Raw genomic sequence first — 10,532 nt, forward strand, 5'->3', positions numbered from 1 at the left:
CCTGTTATATTTTGATTCCGCGTTTATAGCAACCTTTATCTATGCTTGTTCATTATGACCAATCTGCTGACCTAAGTAGTCTATTTCTGTGCCAACCAGTTTAAAAAGAATGTAAGGAGAGGCATGGACTATTTTCGGGCAGTTCAAAGAGCAATGCAGATAACAGTACATATGGTTCATGAACAGATCTTTTTGTCTCAATTCCCATGATACATATATCTAGACAAGAAACAGATGTTATAAAAACAATATTTTTTTTATTATTCCAGCTGAATTTTAGCTCTCTCCTGTGATCTTAGACTTATTTTGTCTTTTATTGAGTCTGTTATTCAAATATTCTAATAAGCTAATGCAACATCTGGCTTTAGCAATAGAAATGGTTATATTAGATTTTTCTTGGATGGTGTATTTTTTCATTCATGGGATGTGTTCTTCATTTGCTTGGTTAGCAATTTTTGCGTCTCTCTAGTTGCCCTTGAGAAGGTGATGGTAAGCTGTCTTTTTGAACCGTTGCAGTCCATTTGTTGCAAGTTGGCTTACAATGCTATTAGGGATGGAATTTCAGGCTATTGACCTAGCAACACTAAAGGAACGACAATATATTTACAAGTCAGAATAGTGGTTGCTTGGAGGGGAACTTGCAGATGGTTGTGTTCCCATGTATCTGCTGCCCTGTCCTTCTAGGTAGCAGGCTTGGAAAAAGCTGACTACAAATCATGGTGAATTTAGAGGTATAAAAATTCTGCAGATGGAAGTAGTTTTAGAGAATTTTAGAGAATAGACATGGAGACAGCAGAGTACTAAAGGAGAAAGGCTGGAATCAAAAAGTGATGTGAATAACTAAACATCTATCCCTTGTAATAAGACTGGACATGACAAAGCAATATTGACAAAGAAAATCAGATCAGTGGGAGTTATGAGTATTTTGTCTCAAAAGGGAAGATGTTTCCTTTTGCTTTGAATCAATGGGACAAACTAATAAAGATAATGAGAGACTTCGGAGGAAATCTGTCACTAATTCTGGCTGATCACATTGGTTGTCTTCTAGATGGGTTGATGAACAAGAAATATCAATTGGAGGCATACTTAAAGGTTAATAACCAGTTTTATTAGAGACCAGTTAGATGAAAGAGTGAATTGGTAAATGGGGAATTGTAATGGGAGTCTTGAAAAACTATTTGAATCAAAGGAACTTACTTTAATTTGGGAAATAATTTTTAGAGGTTGAATTTTGAACTGATAGCATGTGGTTTTGGTTTCTTTATGTGAGAGGGTTTAAAGATTAATTTATTGATTACATTATTTTTGGAGCCATGACTATTTTGAACCAATATCCTATAGTCATTATGATAATTTATTTGCATTGTGAGAGTTTAGTGATTGAACAAAGTAAATATTGAAAAACAGTTCTGAGGAAGAGGCATACCAGACTCAAAATTTCAACTCCGTTTCTCTCTCCACAGATGCTGCCAGGTAACAATGCGCTACCAACCCAGTAAACAATACACTTCTCCACTCTTCACATTGCTCCACATTACCTGTATTTTTACCAACTAATTCTCTTTCTTTTCGTATCAGCCACTAGTGGTCTGCCGAGTTGTCATCCAGGAAAACCCTACAGCCTGAAATCCTTCTCAACATTACCACCTTTAAGGAGTAAGTTTGTGAATCCTCAGACGATGCAATGGTGAGATGTCCATCTGCAATGTCCCCAGCTCAGAGACATTCACCTCAGTGCCAACTTAGACTCAGAGACACAATCTGGTAGGCACATCACTGATCTGGGTCTGTCGCTGATTGAGGAAGAAACTCTCCATGTTTCTGAGGATATTTGGTTGCAAGGAACCTGCTCAGCCACAGGTAGAAGACATGTCTCTGTTCTCAGCCATTAATGGCTTGGTTAACCTGCAGGGCCAGGTAGAACATCAGACTGGTGTGTCGCAGGCCTGGGATGAAGGATGAAGAAGCCATTCCACGTCCTCATTACTGTTTCAGCTCCAGCTTGATATGGAAAATATGGATGCCTCAATGAAAGGAGGGACAGCCACATTGGTGACCCAGCTCCAGAACACCCAGTATCTGCAAGATATGTGCTCAGATAAACACTGCACGGCTCTAGCCACTGGTGCTCAGCTTCAACAGCAAGCTGAGGGGTGGGGAATGAGGCACCTCAACTTGACTGCACGTGCCCATTTCTCTGAAGGCGACAGGGTGGTGCCAGCAGGACCAATGGTGACAGAGAAAGACAGGCAGACACACGCAGACACACCAGCAGCTTCTCCCCAGCACTTTCCAGAAATGGCTTGCCTCTCTACCTCTCCCTGTCACTGCAAACACTGTAACAGTTCAAGCTGAGTAGTGTAAATCTTATTTGATTTTGTTTATTATTGTCACATGTACCTAAGTATGGTGAAAGGTTTTGTTTTATGTGCAGTACAGGCAGATCATCACATACAAAGATCATAGGATCATTGAACAGAGCAAGGTACACAGGGTTACAGCTGCAGAGAAGGTGCACAGAAGCAAAATCAGCGTTAAATTTGAAGTTTGAGGTGTGCATTCAGAAGTCTAATAACAATGGGGAAGAAGCTGTTCTTGAACGTATTGGTATGAGTGTTTAAGCTTTTGAATCGTCTGCCTGACGGAAGAAGTTGGAAGAGATTATAACTGGGGTAGGAAAGGTCTTTGATGATATTGGCTGCCTTTCCACAGCAACAAAAAGTGTAGATGGAGTCAATGGTCTGGGCTGTGTTCGCAACTTGCTGTTGTGTATCTGTGCAGAGACTCTCAGCAGGCATCTCAGCCTGAAAACACCAGGGCTGCGACCACCCAAGCCTTCAAAGACACCGGGGCATACACAAAGCAGGTTCCCTTTAATCCAGCTGCGGAAGCTGTGTCTGTGCCAAGACAAACTGGGAGGGAGAGAAAGAAGGCACATCCGTGGCATGGGTATTCAAACAACTCCTAAATACAACACTTTTGTAAATATATATTCACCTGCATTGTTATAACATCTGCTGTAGAATGACTGTCCCTAGAGGACTGACTTAAGTTCCACATCAGAAAGATGTGGAGCATTTGAAATCAACAAACAAAATTGCCAAACATTGGTTGTTGCCTCATAAGCAACAAGGTGGGTAACTAAACCACCAGGAAAACACACATCAAAAATTTAGGGATAGTAGGAACTGCAGATGCTGGAGAATCCGAGACAACAAGGTGCAGAGCTGGATGAACACAGCAGGCCAAGCAGCATCATAGGAGCAAAAAGGCTGAAATTTCAGGCCTAGACCCTTTGGGTCTAGGCCCGAAAATTTAGTGCTTGCAGCCACACTATTATTAATACATTACCTCAGAAGAAGGGTCACCGGGCTCAAAATGTTAAATCTGTGTCTCTCCACAAAAGCCAACCGACCTACTGAGTTACTCCAGTAATTTCGTTCTTGTTTATCAGATCTCCAGCATCTACAGTTTTTTCTTTTATTATAGTACTACCTCAATACATCACAGTGAACATCAAGAGTAAGAGTATGTTTAGCACAGTAGAGGGCTGGCCGCCAAATGTACAAATGATATTACAATTTACAAATGTACAATTTCCATCCAGCTCAATAATCTGGAAGGTAACTGCTATTATCTTACCTCTGGCCTCGGAATCTCTGAACCAATGCCCTATCTTTGTTTTGTTGAAGCTCCTTATGAGTCATAACAGGATCACTACTCTCATCTTCCTCCTCATGGGATTACTGTCACTTCTGCGTTTCGTTCTTATCCAACATATTCATCATTTGGAGAATCAGATTGTGGAGGTATAGAACACCATCATGATGTGGCACATTCTGATTGGACTGCACTGTATGGTTCGAAATCTCATCTTCCAGAGGTTAATGGTCTGCTGCACAATGTCTCTTGTTGAAACTTGGGTGGCATTGTACATTTGTTCTGTGGCATATGATTATTTCTTGGAGGGTATATGAGCCATGTTTAGAGAAAGTAACCTTTGTCTACCACCTTGTATGGGCTAATGACCCTGGAAAAAGGCTGGTACCCATTTTGATTGTAATGAAGTCAACCTCATAGAATGAGTTCCCTGATTGAGGCTGTTAATCTGATACAATCAGGGAGCCCTGACTGGCAGAATGTCAGACATCCTGTTCACTCTTGAGAGCTGGCTCTGAGGAAGCTGGATCACTGTCAAGAACTCTCCACGTGTAAATAAAGGTTGAATTGGTGATGGAATACCAGACCCTGTGGAATTATTTCAGAACCTGTGTATATTCCAGTATGTATGAGCTGTGGCAGCTTCCTGGATATCTAGAACAGACCACAAAGTGTGGCTGTAATGGTTACAAATCTGTTGAACATTAAGAGAATAGAAGCTCTTTCAGTTCACAAACTTTATGGTTGGAGATTGGGCCCTGTCAAAGCTCTGCGGGAGCAGTCGATATCACCCTGTACCTATGGAAGGGCACTGAACTGAGAATCCTGATTCTCCAGTTGACCAATAACATCAAGTAGGAAGAAATGAAGAGGGGGTGTTTGGACTGCATTGTATCAGAGTCATCCTAGAGACACTTATGACAGACAGTTGTCAGATGCCACAGAGTCTTTTAAATGAGCCACCGGTAAAAGAATTAAGGGCAGCTGTAACCCCAAGGGCTAAAGGATCTGGTTGTCACCCCTTTCTTCAGATGGATTGTCACCCGGTCCTTCCAAATGCAGGTCCTTATCCAGCGGACGATCTGGGTGTGACACAACGGCTCAGGGTACCCTCCAGCAATGGAGTTCAGTCATTTGCAGATAGCTTCAATGAGGTCTGTCAATGTGGTTCCATGCCACAGCCCTGTGTCTCCTTGGTGAACGATCTGACTCCTTCTCCCCTTGGAGGCTGAGTGCTAGCTGTGGCAGCTGCGTTGGTTTTGAGTCTGAAACCTTTCATCTCTTCTGTATTCTGTTTCATCTGAGAAGCAGCAGACCAAAAAGACTGCTGAATTAGCCTTGGCCAAGCTCAGTAGATGTAGAAAGTGAAAAAAGTCGAACAGATTACAAAGTGTTTACAAAGGGATACATGAGGCATGACATCCTTCACAATAATCTAGATTACAAGGTGGCAATCAGTGGGCACAATGAACCCCTCATGAGCAGTGGCCTGAGCTGGATTATTTGAAGAATACTGACTACCAAATTAAGTCTGAATTGAAGGTAGATGGCTAGAAGTGGGCCCTTAGATATGTTCACAATCCAGCAATAAACTCTGCCTTCTTTGAAAATAAACAGTATTTACTCCTTTCACTTTGCAAGCAATTTGTTCTTGTTTAGAATATATTCTGCAGTTGATTTTTGAATCATTAAGGTGAGGTTCCAAGTTTGCAACTGTATAATGGACTTGTGGACTTGCCTGTGACCCATGCTTTACCAATCATTTTTCATATCCCCTTTCCCTTCCTATCTCTCTGGCAACAATGACTCTCTAGCCCCCATAAACAATTGTTTGAGTTGAGCCCTTTTACATTACAATTAAGTTGTGCCTTTTTTAACCTTGGAGACCATTGCTCTCCAGATTCCTATGTACATGCCAGTTCCATGTCTACACCAAATCAAAACCAGAGTAACCATGATTTACCCGAAAAGCCTCCATGAGATGACGCTGGCCCCTATGAAACACTACCATGTCCCAACCTCATATCTCTAATTGCCCCCTATCACTGAGGCCATTCCTTCATAAACTCAGTACATGAGACACATCTCCAAACTTGAGCTGCTGACAGCCTTGATTACACCCTGGACAGACATAGATAAAATCCCTGCAATATGTCTAAACCACCTGCTCTGACTGAGCATGACTCACCCCTCCTCAGACTAATTTTGCAACAGAACCACAATGGATTAAGAAGCACGTCCCTAACTGCTTATACTTAACTTCTGGGACTGATTTTGACCTAATCCCCAGAACGCGGATCTCCAGACTTGGATCGGACCAACCACCTGACCAGCCATGACTAATCCCCTCGACTAAAATGGCCTAGACCCTGGACTGGCTGTGGCAGTGCCCCTGGCTGACAACAGTCCATCATCACCCCACTAAACACTCACCTCCTTTGACTTTCATACATTAACATTCCCTTCAATCACATGTAGTATGTGTGTTGCTTAAGTATTGCCATATGCTGCTCCAATGACACCATGCCATACAGTGACGAGTCATCCCCTTTAGGAATTTTACACGTACTCTTCGAAGTTTCGCAGAGCCACTGGTTTCCTGCCTTTTCACATGTGCTAAATCACCACCTATAAACTAGGATGCTGCTTGCCTGTCCATCTGTGCTAAAGCAATACCTAAACGCCAGAAAATTCTTGGTTACCCATGTCTGCTACTGCAATTTATAAACAAACAAGTTATCCCTGATCTTGCGTGATAACAGGTAACCTGATATTTTGAGACTGATACAATGCTTTTATCCAGTTCAATAAATGAAGGGATCCAGGGAGACCATTACCATTTACAATGGAAGCATCTGCTGCAGTTGGGAATGGTTACACGTTAAGTTGGGAAAATGAAAGTGTCTTTTACAGCCATGAACACAGCAGGATTCAACACAGATAAGTGAATATGGCAGGTTCCCACTCAGACTATATTGTCAAGCTTTTGAAATTCAAGTTTGTCAACTTGGAAAGTTTATTGGAAAGGAAAGTTAATACAGCAAATTGTGTAATTAATGAGATGTAAATATATGCTAAAAGGCTTTTTGCCACCTACTAGTGAGAGGTTGATCTCTCCATCTAAGAAGGAGAATTGAATTGTGTTTTTTTTTCTTGATGTCAAGAATCTGATTTTTGGACTCTTGCCTGAATAACTCATCAAGATCACTATTATTCTTGTCACCTCAGGGTGGGGGAAAATCATGCCGATAAATTTTGCCTGTGATAATTCCCAGGGAAATTCTTTGTTCAAAATGATTCAGAGACTGTTCTGATTTGATTTAATGTCTAATGTCACAACAACAGATTATAACCCCAGATAACTTATAGATGTGTTGAACCTTTAAGTAAGGCATATAAACCAAAAAATGTCCAAGGATGTAAATTCAGTGACTTTCTAAATTCCCAGTGTGGATTACACTGAATATCAAGCAATACTTAGGAGATGGTGGTGTATCAATCAAGTCATTGAACTGGTCCCAGGCTTGCATTTTGAGGACTTGAGTTCAAATCCCACCAAAGCAGCTTGTGAAATTTGACTTCAATAAAATATGATTGTGACCATGAATGCATAGATGTAAAAGCCCATTTTGATTTGTTAATATCTTTTCAAGAGGTATAATGGCCCCCTTTACCTGTTTTGGCCTACAGCAATGTAATTGACTGTTGTCTGCCCTCTGAAGTGATCTACCAAGTATTCAGTTCAAAGGCGGTTAAGGATCGTCAAAAAATGCTGGCCTTGCCAGTGACACTCACATCCCATCAAAGAATTTTTAAAGAAATAGTGGAATGTTGTATCAGATGATTGCCAAAGGAACTTCATATGGGATCACTTTAAAGGGAAAAGTGCAATTCAAAAAACTGAACTGTGATTTCCCATATAGTGTGTTCCAGACTACAGACATTATGAGTTAAAACAGAGACAGTTTTGGGCAAAAGACATGTTTGTGTTTTGCCATTCAAAGAAAAGGGGTTGAGAACAAAATAAAACTCCTGGTCTTTCTGTGAGATAGTAAGAACTGCCAATGCTGGAGTCAGAGATAACACAGTGTGGAGCTGGAGGAACACAGCAGGCCAGGCAACATCAGAGGAGCAGAAAAGTTGATGTTTCGGGTTGGGACCCAGAAAGGTGTTCCTCCAGCTCCACACTGTGTTACTGTGTTATCCCTGGTCTCTCTGTGCTAGCTGGCACGCTGCTGTGTAAGCTTGTGATCCAAGTGCCACAGTGCTGAAGTATGCTGTGAAGGGACACAACTGAGAACTTCCACTGAACACTCTTGTGTGTGCAGGCAAGTAAAGAAATAAATTTGTCCTGATTACTGAAAATAAGTCAAGTCAACAGCACCACTATTGAAGAAAACTGGACAAACTTCTAGGTGATCACAGAACAAGAATCTCCAAACCACTATTCAACTGCCAAAGTCAGTGATACCAGCTTTATCTGCTTAATGACCACAAAGTTTAACAATCTATTTGTCATAGAAAAGCCAAAGACTGATTTACATATTTTATTTTTAATTTTTGGATTCACCTCTCATCTCTAATCTGAGCATATGTGTGTCACGTTTAATTTTTTTTCTCATGTTGTAGTAGCTAATAAATGCATTCTTCCTCTAACACCAGAAAGCCTGGTTCTTTATCAACTGGGGATATTTGGGTGATTTAATCTGCAATCATAACAAATTGGGGAACCTCACGTGGGGACAATAAAGGGCAGTGAACTTGTGTAAAAATCAATTGAGAATAACAATTAACTTTTATATGGAAAGAATAGGTTGTTCTGGAAGAATTGCTAGTCAACTTAAAATATTATTGAAACTGAAGGATGTTGTAATATTTCAATTTGTAAACTGAAGAATTTGATCTGAATTTTGTACTCATTATAATGTCAGAATTAGGAATGTTTGTGACTGTTTTTATGCCTGTCTGTATGTGTGTGTAAAGGAGGAGTTTTATAAGTGGGTTAAAGTTTTAACAAGTAGTAGAATTATGAGCCAGAGGCAAGTCCAGACAACCTTTCCACTGCATAAAGGTAAACATTCACTTTTTGTATATTTTCTTTTTAGCCCACCTTGGCTGGCACAAAGAATTCATATATCAGTTCAATTACTTACACATCCAATCACGTTCATCATGTGACTGCGTGTTCAGTCCATAGATAGCTGTAAGTCATCCTATGATCTGATGATGTTCACCAGACCACTCTTATCAATTATCCTTGGGCCTACACAATGCATCTCATTCAACCACATTCCAGACTGCATTCCCACAGCTGACAAGAGGGGGCCTCTTCCAGCTGTCATAGACTGACTATCCACAGGGAGTGCAGTTAAATCCCATAATGCCTTTATACTTAAAACTCCATCTTGTTGTCTGGCACGTGGCTACACTTTGTTATATAACACAATATGTGAGTATAGGTAGCTGCTTCTGCCATAAAATGCCCCAACAACTCCCCACTTTCGATAATGACCTACCTCTAGGTCTATTAGCTAAACTATTTTCCATTTCACTCCACCTAGTATTACTTGCCCTCATTGTGCTGGGCATATAGTGTTACTGCTCCTTTGTTTACACACTGTGAGGATATAAGGTGTCATTTTTCCATATCATGTTGGTATTGGTGAAATGGTATTGGAAGGAGGTGTTGCCCTGTAGGATGTCTATGTTTTCCACCTGGTGATGGGGTAGTGTCCCATTTCTGCAGTTACAACAGGAATCACTAGAATTATTCCTTTTCCGGCGGTTTTGTCGGTCTACTGGGTAGACCCTCATTAAATGTTTTAGAGTACAATCATGCAATGTTGCCTTATATCTTGCCAGTTCAGCCAACTATGTGCTGTTGACCCAATCGGGTACCTTCCCTCCAACTTGTGATTTGCTCGATATTGTGCTTCATCTGATCAATAATCCACAACATGTAGGCAGGGGATAATTGCCTTTGCCTATTTTTACTGAAGTCTTGTCATTGTCTATCAAACAAGAAGTTGATTGCTTTCCTCAGCTCAGGTTGAGGTTCTTCATAATTCCTCCAAGCCATTCCACATTCTCATTATCCCTTTGACCAATGTGTCAAGAATCCTGGGCCGCTCCAATAATTATAATTTCAGGGAGCCTCATGTCTTAGTCCTAGCTTAATTGGTGAAGTTGCCATCCAGTCAGACACTTCCTTATAAAGCTGACAAGCTTGGGAGTACGTTGTACCATGGAAGGTCAATGAATCCTGTCTTTCAGTCTTGCAACTGCAATTACAGATTTAACTTCTCCACATTTTGTCTTCTATTTACATGTTCTTCATTGGTTTAGAATGGAAATTTGATTCCCTCATGGGGTATCTGTCCTTCTAGCGTTTACCTCTTGGATAACTCTTGGATGAGTCCGAGCTATCTCATGTATTGTGTTTGATTAAAATTGGAGGTACTGATGCAAAAGATTTTATCCTGATCCTGACTCTAATTTTTTATACTATTGCTCTTTATTAAATACAATAACATACAGTCTGTCATTTTATAAAAGTCTCTATTCATATTACCATTAACACCGACGAAATCAAATAATTTTCTGAGTTATACATGTTATTTATTGTACGAGTCATTGAAGGGAACTTCCTTGGAATTGTAAGCTTTTATAGGACATGGTCTTACTCTCTCAGTTGTCTTACAATTGTTCTCTGTCATTCGTCCTTTGATCTTGAGCGTGAGTGTCTGCTCAAATTTTCCATGTTTTTTTCTTTCATTTAATCTATTTTAATAATTTGTTCTAAAATTCATGACATTCTATCATCCATAGTCTCTGAATAATATAGACTCAAATTTACGCTCCTTAATTTGGTT

Source organism: Rhincodon typus, chromosome 19, assembly GCF_021869965.1.
Source record: "Rhincodon typus isolate 14 chromosome 19, sRhiTyp1.1, whole genome shotgun sequence".
NCBI lineage: Eukaryota > Metazoa > Chordata > Chondrichthyes > Orectolobiformes > Rhincodontidae > Rhincodon > Rhincodon typus.